This window comes from Lytechinus pictus, chromosome 19 (assembly GCF_037042905.1).
Source record: "Lytechinus pictus isolate F3 Inbred chromosome 19, Lp3.0, whole genome shotgun sequence".
Lineage (NCBI taxonomy): Eukaryota > Metazoa > Echinodermata > Echinoidea > Temnopleuroida > Toxopneustidae > Lytechinus > Lytechinus pictus.
The window spans coordinates 13,134,404-13,151,204 of record NC_087263.1 but is presented as its reverse complement, the minus strand read 5'-3'; positions in this window follow the sequence as shown (position 1 = coordinate 13,151,204).

Sequence of the window (16,801 nt, the reverse complement as noted above, 5' to 3'; positions counted from 1 at the left end):
TCTCAGTGGAGCATATCCCTGACAGAAATATACCTACCGTAAGTAACGGTGTATTAACCGCACCCCCCATTTTCGGATGAAAAAAAAAAAAGTCATCAAACTGACTTTCTATCTCTAATAATATGCGTATTTAAGAAAGAGTCAAGAACCAAAAATGAAAAAAAAAATATCAAAGTACCGGTATTACTGGTAAAAAAAATGAGAAGAAATCAGCGCTTCGTCACTTATCTGCAAATTGCCGACATTATTGGCCAACTACACACTCACCTCACACACACACATATGGTACCGGTGTTCATTGCAAGTACCGGTACCGATACAAGCATCAACATGGCCATGGGGGCTCACCCATTCGAGAAGATCGTTCATACCATATTTCCTGCATCACAGCCCCACTTTTGCTTTCAGAATTCTGTCTAGCATTCAATGTCTTGACATGAATTTCAGACACGGGAATATGGGAAGGTTCAAGATACGAGAAATTTGCAATTTTGTTCAGGTGTTTTTCTTGTCTGCTTTGAACCACTACCGGTAGTTCTCTCAGTACGTGTGTGGCGGTATCTTACAGACAGCAAATAGGAAAAAAAATGCTAGTACCGGTATACCGTATTTTCAATGGGAGCTCTGGGCGGGAATAAAATGAATAATAATAATAAAAAAAAATAAAAAGTCGGAAGGAATGAAGACGGGGATTGAAGATTGATTTTAAGATGATGGATGATAGAGAGAAATGAAGGAAAGGCAAATGAAAGAAATTGGAGTTTAAAACACAGAGAAAAAAGGTAACGTGGGGAAATGAGAAAGAGAAGAAATTCAAGAGCAAGAATGAGATGATCAAAGAGAGATAGGAGTTCGAGATAAATAATTTTTCTTTCTTTCTTGCATATCAAGAAAAAAATGAAAAATAAGGAAATGAACGAAAGAATAAAGAGGAAAATTATAGATTGATTTTAATATGAGGAATGACAAAGAAAAAAAAATGTTCGTTCATAACGCCATTAGGCCTTCTTTTTCTGTTCCAAAATTTGCTTAATGCGTGACAGAAAACATCAAAATAATGATACAGGTAATCAATAAATGAGTCAAATTGAAATTATGACATGAATTTCATTAAACTTTCTTCCGTTTACCTCCCTCCTCATGGCACAAAATTGTCAAATAATACCAATAATTTGTCAAACATTATAACAGCCACGGAAAGGTAAAGCGCCAGCTTACGTTGACGTTACGATAAACATTATATGCGTGTCTCATTCGGCTAGCCGCACCGTGCTGTTCGGTCGATTGTCGATTAGCGTCTGAACTTTGCCTCGTTGACTAATAAATGACAACAAAGACAAAGTCACACCATTCAAAATGTCAGTTTCATGAAGGTAGGTGCGTTTGTTACCGTAATCTAACTTTTACGGTAGATACCGGTAGTCATAGTTGCTTCCCTTTTATACCCGCGGCTCATGCCCCTCTAAACGGCATTGCCCCAAGCCAAGCGGCTACGCTCGGCCACCCGACGCGAGTTGTAAACTGGTAGTGGTATCGGGCCGAGATTGGCTTGGCTCAGACCTATCACCGTGTATAAACCGCACCCCCGACTTTTGATTCTGTCCCGCCGAGAAAAAGGTGCGGTTAATACACCGTTACGTACGGTATTTATTGGGCTACAAGTGTGGTAGGGCAGTGTAGCCAGGGTTGTAATAAAACATGTTTTTTATTAAAAAAACAAATAAAACGTTTTTATTGTTTTAAAATGTTTTAAATCGTTTTCAAACGTTTTTTTTCCAACGGATGATGGAATTTTACGTAAATCAATGAAAATTTACAGTCTGATTTAAGCCCTTGATGTTTTAATAAAAATACATTTTTTGGAGTAAGTATTAAAGAGATGACTACAATAATTTCCAACAGAAAAGTTCATATTTCCCGAAAAAATTACTAAATCATGGAAATTGAATGCCAAAAAAAACACACACACTCTAAAGTTGACATTTTAGTTTATTCCTCATACATGTACATAACATGTATTCCTGATCCCAGGTTATTTTGAGTCTTGTCAATCTCGGGGGGGGGGGGGGGGAGGGGGGGGAGAAGAATTTGCACAATGAAAGAAAATGACATACTTTAATCAAGAAATGCTTTTTTCATTTGAATCAATTATGCCAATTTTAGTTAAATCTATAAATAAAGCCCTTGAACTGTTTATTTTTTTTAATTGAGGAATTTAGATCAAATGCATATAAGAAAAAAAATCAGTATAAAAAGTTGTTTTACTTCTTTTTTTGAATGGAAATTATTGGTAATAATTTTGATTAACAGAAAGTACAAATAATGATACAGATTTTGGCGAGAATTTACAATTGGCTTGATACATGAATCACGTTTTTGAGCAATTCGGGGTCTGACATGCACTTGTTGTGTAATATCATAACCGCATACCCATGCATGCATCCCAAAATAGTCTTGAACGATATGGCGTGGCCCTGTCATGTTTATAGATTTATCATAGAAATTTTTGAGGGGTCCATTGAGGTCCCCTGGGATTGTTAGGATAAAGGTTTGCTCGCTGATTATCTTAGACTTATACTGTTTAAAGTACTTTTCTTCATCTTTACAAAGCGCAAAATTTCAACTGCTTTCGTGTGTACCTCAAGAGAACGATGTCAGTTTTACAGTCTATTTGTAAAATATTATTATTAGGAGTGGGCTATAAATGGGTGATTTTTGGTTTTACTGTGGGAACAGTTTTTTTGTGTTCCTTTTACCTTATCTCAACATGAAATGACAATATTTTTTGTCTCGGGTCTGAGAAAAAAGTGTGCCGGGCCAAAATCCAAAATGGCCGCCAAAACCCCCCAAAATCACAGTTTTGGCCACAACTTTTTTATTTGGTGGTCATTTTCTCTGGTTTTGGTGTCTATTCATATGTTTTGGGGGGCAGGCAATTTGTTTTTCCTATAATTAGTACTTTTAAACCATTATTTGTAGAGTTAAAAGGTAATTATACCTAAATTTTCCCATTTTTGTAGCCTTTTTTCAGCCAAAAAGTGGGTTTTATCATCCTGGGGTTCTGGGACATTAGATGGTACGAGGTCAACAATAGCAAGCAGCTTCATGTAGCTATATTGCTTTTATTCCTCCACTTTGGGTTTTACGGATATTTGTAAAATATATCAAATAAAAGAAAATGTCATCTATCCATAGGGGCTATACGGTGTACAATGCACTGTACATACTACACTGCATATATCCATGCATTGACCACCATGGCATATGACAAGGCCTGTATATAAATTATAGTGTCATAGAAATGAGCTTCAAAGGTTTAGAAATAGATAGTGAATTTGATTCCTTGTCAGCTGATGTACATGGTGAAACCAGCAACGTAAATTACACCTACGTGTAAATATCACATATATACGTACATCACATTTTTAGCCATATCTTCTTCATTTGGAGGCTTTTTTTTTACCTGGTTCTGGTGTCTAACTGGCCTATGTTTATGGGGTCAGGTAACTACTAGTATCATGGTAAGCTGATCAACAGCCAATCAGAAAAAAGGATTGCATGCAAGTTACCAGTTAAGCTAACATAATGGTAAATTTTTATGCAACGGGGCCCAGAATAGCTACAGTGTAAATTACCCCTCTCCGCCCCCTGAATTAGCATATTTGACAAAACATGTCCTCAATTTCTGAGACAAAACATATCTTCAATTTCTGAGGCATCTAATTCTAAACCTGAGAGCTCATTTCTATGACACTATAGTTTATACAAGCCTTGTTATCTGTCATGGTAGCCAATGCATTTATGCAGTGCAGTACATGTATGTATATGTACAGTACATTGTACATATGTATACTGTATAGCCCCAATGGATAATTGACATTTTTTTATTAAACAAGATATATTTCACAAATATCCGTAAAACCCAAAGTGGAGGAATAAAAGCAATATAGCTATATGAAGCTGCTTGCTATTGTTGACCTCGTACCATCTAATATCCCAGAACCCCAGGATGATAAAACCTACTTTTTGGCTGAAAAAAGGCTACAAAAATGGGAAAATTTAGGTATAATTACCTTTTAACTCTACAAATAATGGTTTAAAAGTACTAATTATAGGAAAAACAAATTGCCTGCCCCCCAAAACATATGAATAGACACCAAAACCAGAGAAATTGACCACCAAATAAAAAAGTTGTGGCCAAAACTGTGATTTTGGGGGGTTTTTGCGGCCATTTTGGATTTTGGCCCGGCACACTTTTTTCTCGGACCCGAGACAAAAAATATTGTCATTTCATGTTGAGATACATTACAAGGAATAAAAAAAAACTGTTGTCATATTGAAATTACAAAAAAAGTATTTTTAAACCAGGTATAGCCCACTCCTATTATTATGCTTGTGCAACACTTCCATTTCATCCAAGTACTAATATGTATTTGAGCTTAAAAAATAATATAGTGTTTCGTTCTCTGTCCAAAAAGTGAGCACAACACAACACGTTCGTTGAAATGAGAATATTCTTAATCATAATGCATTGATGTGCACGATTGAACTGGGAAGAAAAGGTCATGACAAAGAGATGGAGAAAGGGAGAATAAAGGGGGAAAGAGAAAGAGGAGAAAAAGAGTTGTGTTGAGAAAGAGTTTTAATTCGAAGAAAATATTTCACCACTTCAGAAATAAAATTGTATGAAAAACAAAACATTCATCTGAAATCACATCCATGCAAATTTACAACACACAAGCCTATGCTGTGCTTTAAAACACGTAAAAAAAAAAAAAAAAAAACGGGTGTTTTAAAACGCGTTTTAAAACATGTTTTAAAACACACCGTTTAAAACGTGCCAACCCTGGTGGTAGCCACTCTATCTAGACCTAGGGTGGGTGTGCTCATGATGAAAAAAAAAATGTAATTCTCTAAAACTAATATGAAATTGTCAACTTCCTCACTTGATGTTTATTTTTCAATTTTTTTCCAACTGCACTAGATCTACTGCTGAAAGGCACAAAGAACTTTCTTAATAGAAGACTGCATCAATTAATGGGAGTTAGATTGGGCTCAGCAATGATGAGGATTTGGCACCTACGGCGCGTGGTGTTCGTCCTCGGCACGGCGGCAGTCTTGGGGTCCATCTTGATTTTCTTGTCGGGGACCAAGTCCGGTCTGCCGAACATGAAGCTCCTCGAGAGCTCCCACATTGACAGGATACAGAGACTAAAGCAGAAGATGAAATTGCCGATGAGGAAGACGACTCCACTGGCTAACAACGGTAAAGTGTTGACCTAGGATGAAGAGGAGGAGATACAATAAGAATGTTGTTGATAATGATGATTGTCTTGGTGGTGATGGTGATTTTTTTTTGGGTACAAAATATCCTTCATTTGTGGTTGAAGACCTTTTTTTGGTCAAATTTGTTCACGGACGAAATATCCTCCGATGATTGTCTTGGTGGTGATGGTGATGATGGTTATGGTAATAATGCTTGTGATTTTTTTTTTGCTTGTCAATTTTTTTTCGGGTACAAAATATCCTTCATTTGTGGTTGAAGGCCTTTTTTTGGTCAAATTTTTTCACGGACGAAATATCCTCCGAAAAAATTTGCCCCCCCCCCCTTTTGGAAAATCCTGGATCCGCCCCTGCTTGTGATAGTGGTAATTGTGCAAGTGGGGTTGATGATAATATGATTATCTAATGTTGGTGATGAATGACAATACTTTTGGTGAATGTGATGGTAATGACAATTTCAGCGATGATGATGAGGATGACATTAACGGTGTCGATGGTGGCGGCCTATCAAGATCATCGTTGCGTGCACATTCTGTTTAGTAGATTAACTAGGAACCAATCAGAAGTATTCTTTCAAATTAGCGATCAATCGCTAACGTTTGTGTTACGGTACCCTGATTAACCAGTAATTCTTGTGTCACGTTGGGCAGTAATATGATGGATTGAGAGAGTGTCGGCATTAATGAAAAAAATCAGTTGAATGATCCTATACAAAAACAATATTTTGTGTCCCCATTGTGATTAGTCATATTCTTGTTGTAGATCAAGAGAATCTCATGAACACACCACCCAGAACAATCAATAAATGAAGAGTTTGGTTGCAAAAGGGGTTAGCTCCACTTTTTACCATTCCGATAAAAACCATGTTTTTTATTCTCACTTATTGCAATATTCTTATGCGAAACTAAATTTTCACGATACCCTACCATGAGAACATAAAATTTGGTATAAAAGAAATCTATTTATTTTTTATTTTTTATTTATTTATTTATTTATTTCCGTTCAAACAAAAGATATAATCCAAGTACAGTGTAAATACATGTTCAAAATAATACATACTCAAAATAATACATACAGCTGTATAACATTTCATAACAGATATTGAATATAAAATTATCTGAACGGAGGGACTTGCCAAGAAAAGCAGAGCTTGTAAAGAAGGCAAGTCCCTAAACATAGTTTCAATACTAATTAACATAACCTATATACAAGAGACGGGTGGAAAACGAAATTAAAATACATAATCTACAAAATACCAAAATAGAGCGTATAAGCGACAACAAAAAGTGGAAAGTAATTTGAATAATAGGAATGATAACGATAATAATGATAAATTTTTTAATATAAATTATAAGAGTGGAAAAGGGAGGCAAAGGAAAGAGAGAGGAGAAAAGGGTGATGCAAGTAAAACTGAAAATGAAAAGAGGAACATGACAGGTGCACAGGTCATAGAACACTAGTGACATTATTTATAATATATAATATTAGACAAATTTGTTGATAATTAAATGCTAGTTGTAAATACGTTTAGTTACAATTATATATTAGCTAGACTTGTTGGTGTGGAGTATTGACAAATTAGCATCTTTTTAAGTTTGCGCTTGAAAATATTGATGCTTGGTGATTCTTTAAAGTCATTGGGCAGTGAATTCCAATACACTGGTCCAAAAAAGACGAAAGAGTTTTTTGCTAAAAGAGTACGGGTTGGGGGTAGATGATAACAATTACGTTGTCTCGTTGGGTAATCATGTATGGAGGAGTTTTTACAAAACATATTTGAAAATATTGTGGGGAGATCATTTTTACTTAGGCGGGACGTCAATATCCGGGAGGGGTGTGCAAACGCGTTTGCACGCCCTCATTACTTTTCATGCACGGGCTTGCACGCCACGAAGTTAATGAGGTTGAATTTGCATATCAATAGAGCACCCTTGCGATCATCGCGGAGTGACATAACGAGCCCGTGCAGTCGCGTTCTGGCACTTCTATTGTTCCCGGGCATTGGGCTGGCAAGCCTAGAGGAATTTATTGGCGCGTGTAGAGAAGTTCCTTACCTCAATTGTTTGCCGTGAAATGTTGTGAGGGTGCAACTACTAGTATAATGAATGACGATGTGTGCCGTAATTAATTGGTTGGAAAGCGTGACAAGTATTCAAAGGGACAAGAACCTGGACGCAAAAATTTTGCTCCGGCGAATCGCTTATTCATGCTTACACCTTCGTCACATTTGCTATACGGCGGCCGTACGGCGAGTCAATAACAGCCGTTTTAACATTTTATGTACGAGCTACATAATGTGGTTTGTATAAAAATGAATGAAACGGCTGCATTCGACTCGCCGTACGGCCGCCCTAGAGCAAATGTGACCAAGGTATTAGTACCTGATGATGTGAGCTTCCAAAAATATGTATATAATTCCCGTAAATTCCTGACAAAGATGGAAAGGGAAATAAATTTTGTTTTGGCTACCAGCGGAAGTAAAATGCGATCCGTCAAAGCGTTCGATCAACCGCGGCGACCGCGCACAACGTCTACAGGCGCTGGACCCACTGAATCAGCTTGCAGAGCTCTGTTCGCTCCTGAAGATGTGACTACAACCGTGCCTATAATAATTCCAAAAGCGCTGACAAATACGGCCGCATTGTCACTTGTACGTGATTCCTCCAAATTAGTCCTCAGAAAAGTTTAGTCACGACTCAGTATCGTTCTTGCGGTATAACCGCACGCTTAATATCAGTTTAATAGATACCATGTGCGCGCAAGCATACACAATACAAGGTACTTGAGGCAGAGCTTTGCCGCTATGAAACAAAATTATCTTTACGCTACGTATAGCTCCAATAGCTCTAGCTTTTGCAGTAGCGTACGCAGAATTTTTGAAAGGTAGAGTTCGAGTTCAATGAAAATTTGACAGAGGTTTTCACTCCCCCCCCCCCATTAGGTCTTTTCATAACAAAAAAATTACAAGCAATTTTTTTTAAAATCTAAGTGGAGGGGGGGGGGGTGAACTCCTGCAACATTCCCTGACCTTACCTCGGTCATTAGTGGGTTTTCGCCCAGCGTCGTACGACGTAGAACGTACGTGTGCAAAAATCGCCAACTTTCATGGAAACAGAGGCCCGAGCGTTCTTGAGCTCAAATCACGGACGGTTCTTCCGCAAATTAGCGGGCGTCCGCATTAGAACGTAGGATTTGTCAACAGCCGTCAACAGCCAATCAGATCGCTTGTAGAGCGAGCAAGCTGAGCCGATCGATGTAAACACATTCGCCCATCGCGTGCATGCACATGTTGTACTCTACTCTGACTACACTGATAGCTGAAAGCTTCAAAACATGGACTCGAATGCGAGTTTTTCGGTGAGTACCATTTCAATTATACTAAAATCAAGCTAAGTATAATTTCAAAATGTTACAGTAGAAGTTTAAACGAGTATGATTATTGAAATATGATTGAAAAGCCGTTGCATGGCTCGGTCGACGACGCGACTGCAAGACACATGGCACTGCCAGTTGTGTGCACATAGTAGGAACATATACAATGCACATGTTGGCGTGTCAACATTACATGCCAACCATGCCAGCCGGTCGATCCGGCCGCGTTCAGCGATTTGCGAAACTGCTTACAAGCGAGAGTTGAGCGCGACGGACGCACGAACAAAGAGATCGTTCTACGTCGTAGATAGCGTCGTACGACGCTGGGCGAAAACCCACTATTTTTGCTCTATGACGGCCGTGCGGCGAGTAAAAAACAACCGTTTTAACATTTTTTTTGTAATAGCTACAAACACGTGGTCTGAATAAAAATGGATAAAACAGGTGTTTCCGACTCACCGTACGGCCGCCGTAGAGCAAATATGACCGAGGCATTAGGAACGCAAAATCATGAGGATGGAAACTTGGATAAAGCAATGTTCATTATTCAATATTTGTTATGACTTCTCTTAATATCATGAAATGGCTGAGCAAATTACTTGTATATTTCTTAAAATAACTCAAAATGATGAAGAAACGAGTATTGATTTGAAATTATGAAATGATGAAGATTGACTTGCATTTTTACATTACAAATTTTTATTTTGCTTCTCAAAAGGGGGCATGGACCGACTGTGCCCCCCCCCCCCGCCTGCATCCTCCAATGCTCATGGGTACTAGCATTCGTATTTATGCATACAACTTATTGAAATCCTCATCCATTCCCATTTCCCAGTCATGTTCAGTTCTTAATCTCCTTTGTTATTCGTTCTTTGAGTAGTTCGTAGTGGTCAAGAATTTGTTTAAATTATTCTCAAGACCCCAATGCACTTGATTTACTTCGTTTTTAGGAAAGATAACTCTTAAAGTCCCTTTGAAGCTTTGAAGTGAATGCCCCGGAGCGACTTGAATGGGTTCGATTAACTACACCGTCTAGCACGTGTTGCGAACAAAGAAGGTGTGAAAATTACAATTAACAACTAACAATAGGAAGAATCCGTTTCAACTGAAGTTACGCAACGATCTCTGATAATCTCTAATTGTGCTTTCTTGACCCCAATGAATCCTCCCAAACCACATTGTCCAATGACGGAACTACTACAAGTAGTCAGCGTTTGTGAAAACGGAATGATGATCGAGGATGATATAATGGTGATGGTAATAATGATGTTGGTGATAATGAAGAAGGATAAGGAGGATGAGGATGAAAGCGGTGGTAATGATGATGACGATAATAACATTTTTTTGTTTTTTAATCTATAAACATAATGATGTGTGAATAAAAAAAGACATTATGATCGTGATGATGACATCGAAAAGAAAGGTAATGATGGCTGATTATGATAATGGTGATGATTATGATTGTAATCCCAACGATGATGGCAATGACAAGAATGGTGATAATAATAATTATAATGTTGTTATAATGGTGATGGTAATAATGATCGTAATTGATCATGAGAACATTTATTACGACAAGATTGATGATTATGGTAGCAATATAGTGATGATCAGAGGATAATATTTTGCTGTGGGGGACAATAATGATGCACCCTATGAACAAAGGATATATCCTCTGCTCCGCCGCCCGCGGTGATGATTTATTAATGTTTTATGATGATGACGGTGATAATGACAGTGATGAAGGTGCTGAGATTAATTATGATAATAATCCTAGTTTTGATGATTACAATGATTATGATTATGGCGATTGTGATGGCATGACAGTGGGGGAAGGGGCATGCTTGTCGAGATTGAATTTCATTTGAAAATTAAAGGTAGGTCCTAGACTGAACAGTTTCATGAGTGTTTCTCACCAAGGCGAACTTCTACTTCAAGCTAATTACGGAGCTGCAACTCTCTTTAGTTGGTTCGAGATTCGACCCATGAACCTCATATACAGAGAACGAATGATCAATAACCAGGTAACATAATGGTATACGATGTCAATTATGGACGAATTTTTCTCCTTATGTCTATTTATCGTATGGTTGACATCACAATGAGGCAAAATTTGATTGCATGGTGACTTCTTAAAAAAAATCCTAAGTTTGGGATTTTTAAGGGGAAGGTAACACTTATGCTGGATTTTCCCCAACAAATATGATTTTTGAATCTTGTAAGAATGATGGTTGAGTGAACAGGAATTGTAAATTTAGTGTAGCCTATTCATCTTGTAGACCTAAGCAGTGTGTTTTGTGAGTCGGAGTAATGTGATGGTACCTGTTACAAGCGAGAGGGCGAGATATGGTAAGACTTGGTTGAAAGGGCATTCATCATCTTTTTGTCATTTTACAAATAAAATTCTTATGTATCTCCACCCCCCTCAATTTCCCAGACCCCTCTCACTTCCTGGATGGTAGCCTATTCAAAACTTATTTGCCACTGAAGTGACCAGTGGCTGATAGTCATTTTTTTTTCTTTTTATTGAATGATTACCAAGAAATTGACTTGATTATAATTTATGAAATACTTTATTGAAAAACTGAATGTTTGATTGATTACATTGCCCATTGAAATAGTTGATTTATTGATAAATTGTTGATTGATAGGAAAAGTTGATGCCCCAATTATCATTAATTAATTATCATTAATTAAATTAACATTCTGCTCTGGACTTCACGCGTACATGACAATAAAAATCAGTCACTCAACAGAAGGGGAGGGCGAGAGAGAGAGGGAGGGGGGCTAAAATGTTCTGTTGACCCTTTTTCCATCAACCTACTTCTCCCACTTACGTCAAATCTCACCCCCTATTTTCCTGACTCCAATGAACACATGACTGATTACGACCCTTTATGTGATAATCGCTTCTCTTCAAGTCGGATCCGACTTTTAGATAATAGATAATCTACACATTTTCGTTTCACGAGTCTTATTATGGTATCGGCAAAGTGAAAATAAAAGATCAATACAGTCGAGCCATAAGAGAAAAATTACGAGGAAATTAATTACGTGCAAGTCAAATATCTTAAAGGGGAATCCAGCCTCGGCCATAAAATGTTGTGTTGGGAAGGAGAAAAATAGATTAAACAGAATGAAGAAAGTTTGAAAGAAATCGGACAAGCTATAAGAAAGTTATACCTGCTTTAAAATTGAGATCACTAATACTATGTAGATTTCAAATTGGCAACTGGGTAAGTAAATTATATAACAAGGGGCAAGGACAACTTTCCCATAGGCCATGTACTTTATTATCAGGGATTTGTGGTTTTCTTTTAAGTACCCATTCCCCTGGGGCAGTAATCTAAATATAACCCAGGTAGTATATTGTTTTATGTACTCATGAAAGAAAAATATAATTTGAAATAAAACTTTAAGGAAAAATGACATTTTAGCCATAATATGTATTGGAGTACATGGAAGAGTAGTCCTTGCCTTACATCACTATGACTTCCCATATGCGGCCAATTTGAAGTCTCCATGGGTATAGTGATTACCAATATTTACAACTTTTAAAAATTCATAACTTTCTTGTTGTTTGTCCAATATTGTTCAAACTTTCACCTATCAACTTGTCTGATTTTTCTTTTCCTTATAAAAACAAGTTTTTATTTGGGTTGAATTCCCCTTTAAGAGTTCAGAAAATTTTGAATACAATTAGAGCCAGGGGAGGGGGGGGGGGGACTTACGAAATAAGGTATACGGGGATGTGCCGCTGAAATGGGTCGCTCTTTTGGAAGAAATCTCCGGGAAATCTCTAAACATGGGGTATGGTTTTATGCTGGAAAATCCCTAAACATGCATGGCCCAAATTTTTAGATACTTGCTTTTAGATACATGGGTTCATGCCCCCAATTTTTGTCTCGCCCACCGGAGGTGAAGGCGAGACTTGGGGATCCAAATGTCGTCCGTCGTCCGTCCGTCACAAATCTAATGACACATAACTCCACAACCGTAAGTCGATTTTCAACCAAACTTGGATGGTAGATGGACTTGGGGGACCTGCATGTTATGCTGCAGTCGGAGGTCACATGGTAAGGTCAAAGGTCATTTTCAGGTCAACGTTAAAGTTTACATGCAAGACTCTCTTATGACACCTAACTCCGCAACCGTAAGTCGCTTTTCAACCAAACTTGGATGGTAGATGGACTTGGGGGACCTGCATGTTATGCAGAGACCGATGCGAGGCATATTTCGGAGAGGCATTTTGAGCGTTTTTTAATCGGCGATTTTCACCTTATGTATTATTTTCGTTATTTTTGAATGACCCACTGATAATCCCCACATCGTTACCTTTCCATTGACATATAATAAGACCACATTCATAATCAATATAGTTCTCCTTTAATGATACGCGTACCGCCTTGACCGAACTGTGCGAAGTCTGTGTGGTCTGTGTGTAGACGATAGACCGGCCCGTAAACACTATTTCTTGGGAGTGCATAAACTGTCATAATTAGGTTTATTGTGACATAATAAAATTAATCACTGTAATCATTAATCACTGGGGCAAAGGATTAAAATGGTACCCACAAAATAAAGGGAAGTACACGAAGTGAAATTTTGTACTTTTTGCATGTCATGGATGAAGACCCTCATTAAAGTATTGCATACGGGTGGACGTTTTTGTGCATAGCTTATTTTGTGTTTGTAAATGGTATTCCGTTCTATAGTCTGAATTCTTAACCTTATATCAATTCTCTTCTCTCTTTTGGGGATTTTGTAGATTAGCATCTATATCCTGTATTTTATGTTATTAATAGTGTTATGTAATCCAGGCCCCCGCTCTCGCTTTTAAAGGGGTCGATGGGAGTCGATTTAATTACGTTGTGAATCTATTGTTCAAGGGATGTGACCCCCCCCCCTTCAATAGAATGACATCACGAACCAGCAGCAGTGGGCCTTGAACCGATTTGTCTATGCTTATTTATGTTTTATAAATAAATTATCACATACAAATCCTTTACATCAAATGTTCGCCATAAATTACACATCAATGGTAATTGATAATATATACTAGGCCAATATTTACATAAGATTGAAGTGATCAGGAAAATGAACAGAGAAAAAAAAAGAGAAGCCAGAGTACATTTCATTAAAACAATATCATACTTTTACTGTAGTCATTTACATCGCATTGCATGCCTATATTTATTTTTATTATAATGTGATGTTTGTTTTTAAACTTTGAATAAATAAACTTGAACTTGATTTTGATACAGTGACCTGAATGTTTTCATAATTTTATATGGCCAACCTCTCCTTCCGGCCCTACCGTTCTATTATGTTTCTTCCTCCCATTACAGATCCTCTTCCTCTTTTTCTCCCTCCATCTCGAGTAATCACTTTCTTCCTTTCTCACTGACAATAGGGAAGGGGTGCAGCTCCGATCGCCTCCGTACATCGAGAGGTACACATCGACAGGGCAAAAAAAAAAATCCTTTTAATGGAGACCACCCTGCTGATGTCCACGTTTAATGAAGTGCATATACTTTCACAGTATTGACATTTCAGAAACTTTTTAACATTTGCTAAGATTTGATGTACACGAGATGACACTCAAAACTTCTTTTCTAAAATCTTGTACCATTATTTGAGAACTCGGTGTAAATACCAATAAATCATGTAATGGACCTCAACACTCTTCATGTAGTCAGCATGTTCGATTGATACACGTTTGTAAAAAGTAAAACACACACATTAATTATATAATTGATTTATTTGTTTTCTCATGTCTTAAAGATAAAATAGACCTATGTTTTTATCATAAAGACCAGCCGCCTTTAACAAATTTAATAAATATCATCCCGTGTCTTTTCTTTGATCGTGTAATGTTTAGAAACAAAGCTGCTGCATAATTAGTGTGATTCATTTTTGTTTTGTCAAAATTATCTCATCGGCGATTCCGTTAAAAATGCCCTATAATGGGACCTAGAGTTACATGTATATTTGTATTTTACGTGCATTAAAGACACCGACAAGCTATGAATCGGCTTGGAGAAGACATGCACGCAACTATAATAGAGTCTATAACCATGGACCTACTAGTACACAGTAGTAACATACAGACAATGAGGCATTCAGCATGTTCAGGGTTTCACATTCAAACCGCTATACGCAATCTATAGCATAACTTCAATTGAAACGGATTTTTCCTATTGTTAGCTGCTTTGTGATTTTCACACCTTCATCCATTGTTCTCAAAACGTGCTAGACGGCGTAATTGACCCAATTCAGGTTCAAGGGGTCGTTATATAGGATCGTTGACTTCAACCAAGGACCTATAGATGTACAGTGCAGGCACATTATGGCCCACTCTAGACCGTTGCATGAAATCACCCGAAATATCTTAAATATTCATGAATGCATAATGAGGGCGCGAAATCTGATGATATTATGGCCTGAAATCTGGACATTTCAAGCACCTTTGTAACTATAAATATGATGCATCAAGTTAATATATTTAATCATTAATGCGAACGCAAACCGTGAGCCAATTTTTTTGATAAACTGTCATGAAAAGGGGATTTCAAGTAGTTTGTTGTATAATCAATATTGAGACATACATAACTCGCCAATCAAAATGCAAGCGTGCAGCGCTAGCTTAGGCGCGATAGCTCAGTCGGTAGAGCGGGGGTTTCGGATTCCGGTGAACCGGGTTCGATTCCCAAGTGGTGCGCTAGTGCCCTTTGGTAAGGCATTTATCCTCATTACCAGGTCCCTCGGAGAGGACCTTAAGCCGTTCGTCCCCTGGTTGCTTGCTCACAGGCATTCGTGCTTTCTTAGCAGTCAGGTAAAACAACCTCGGTATAACCTTGATACGATTTGACAATCAGACCCAAAAAGGGATATTTTGAAAATTTATGGAATGCACGAGAATAATAGGTACCAATCAAAATTCGCGAGTGCGCAGCACGAACAGAAAATATTAATATTCAGACCATAAAACTGACATGTTTACAGAGCACTTTTTAAAAATCAATTTGTAAATCACACAAAATAATGAAGTTAAATTTCCGAGGTGAAATGTGTTTTGTAAATTAACTTTCAAACTTGATATCTAAACTCATTGAACAAGATATGAAAATCACCTAACAGGCAATGCGAGGGCGAAGCGCGAGCGAAAATTGTATAGAGTGACATGAAAGATTTTTTTCCCCCAAGTCTTTCCCTCATCTTATTTTATTCACTCGTCTTCCTCTTCTTTTTTCTCCTCTCTTTTCCCTCTTTTCCCTTTTTCTATCTTTTTTTGCTCGTCCAAGAGGGGGGGGGGGGGGGGGGGGGAGTCCCTCGCGCCCCGAACCGCCTATGCTTTACGGAAAACAAGGTATCATAACGAAATGCATATAGAATATATTTTAACCTGTTGTCACCTTCAAACAATCTTAAAAGATGTCCTGATAGATATCAAATAATTATGAAAGGCTACCAACTGACTTCTATTTTGTCTTATTTACGTTTCCAACATCGTCAAGAAAAGACGTATTTAATATTTCTTAACGGAGAACAGGGGATCATAACGAAAGGTATATCAAATCTATTTTAACTTGTTGACACCTAAAAACAATTTTAAAACATGTCCTGATAGATCGCACACCCATTTGAGATGTTTTTGACTTCTATTCTGTTTTATTTACGTTTCCAACATCGTCGAGAAAAGACGCATTTAATATCTCTTAACGGAGAACAAGGGATCACAACGAAAGGTATATCAAATATAATTTAACTTGTTGACACATAAAAACAATTTTAAAACATGTCCTGATAGATCGCGCACCAATTTGAGATGTTTGTGACTTCTATTCTGTTTATTTACGTTTCCAACATCGTCGAGAAAAGACGTATTTAATATTTCTTAACGGAGAACAAGGGATCATAACGAAAGGTATATCAAATCTATTTTAACTTGTTGACACCTAAAAACAATTTTAAAACATGTCCTGATAGATCGCACACCCATCTGAGATGTTTGTGACTTCTATTTTGTTTTATCTACGTTTCCAACATCGTCGAGAAAAGACGTATTTAATATTTCTTAACGGAGAACAAGGGATCACAACGAAAGGTATATCAAATATAATTTAACTTGTTGACACCTAAAATA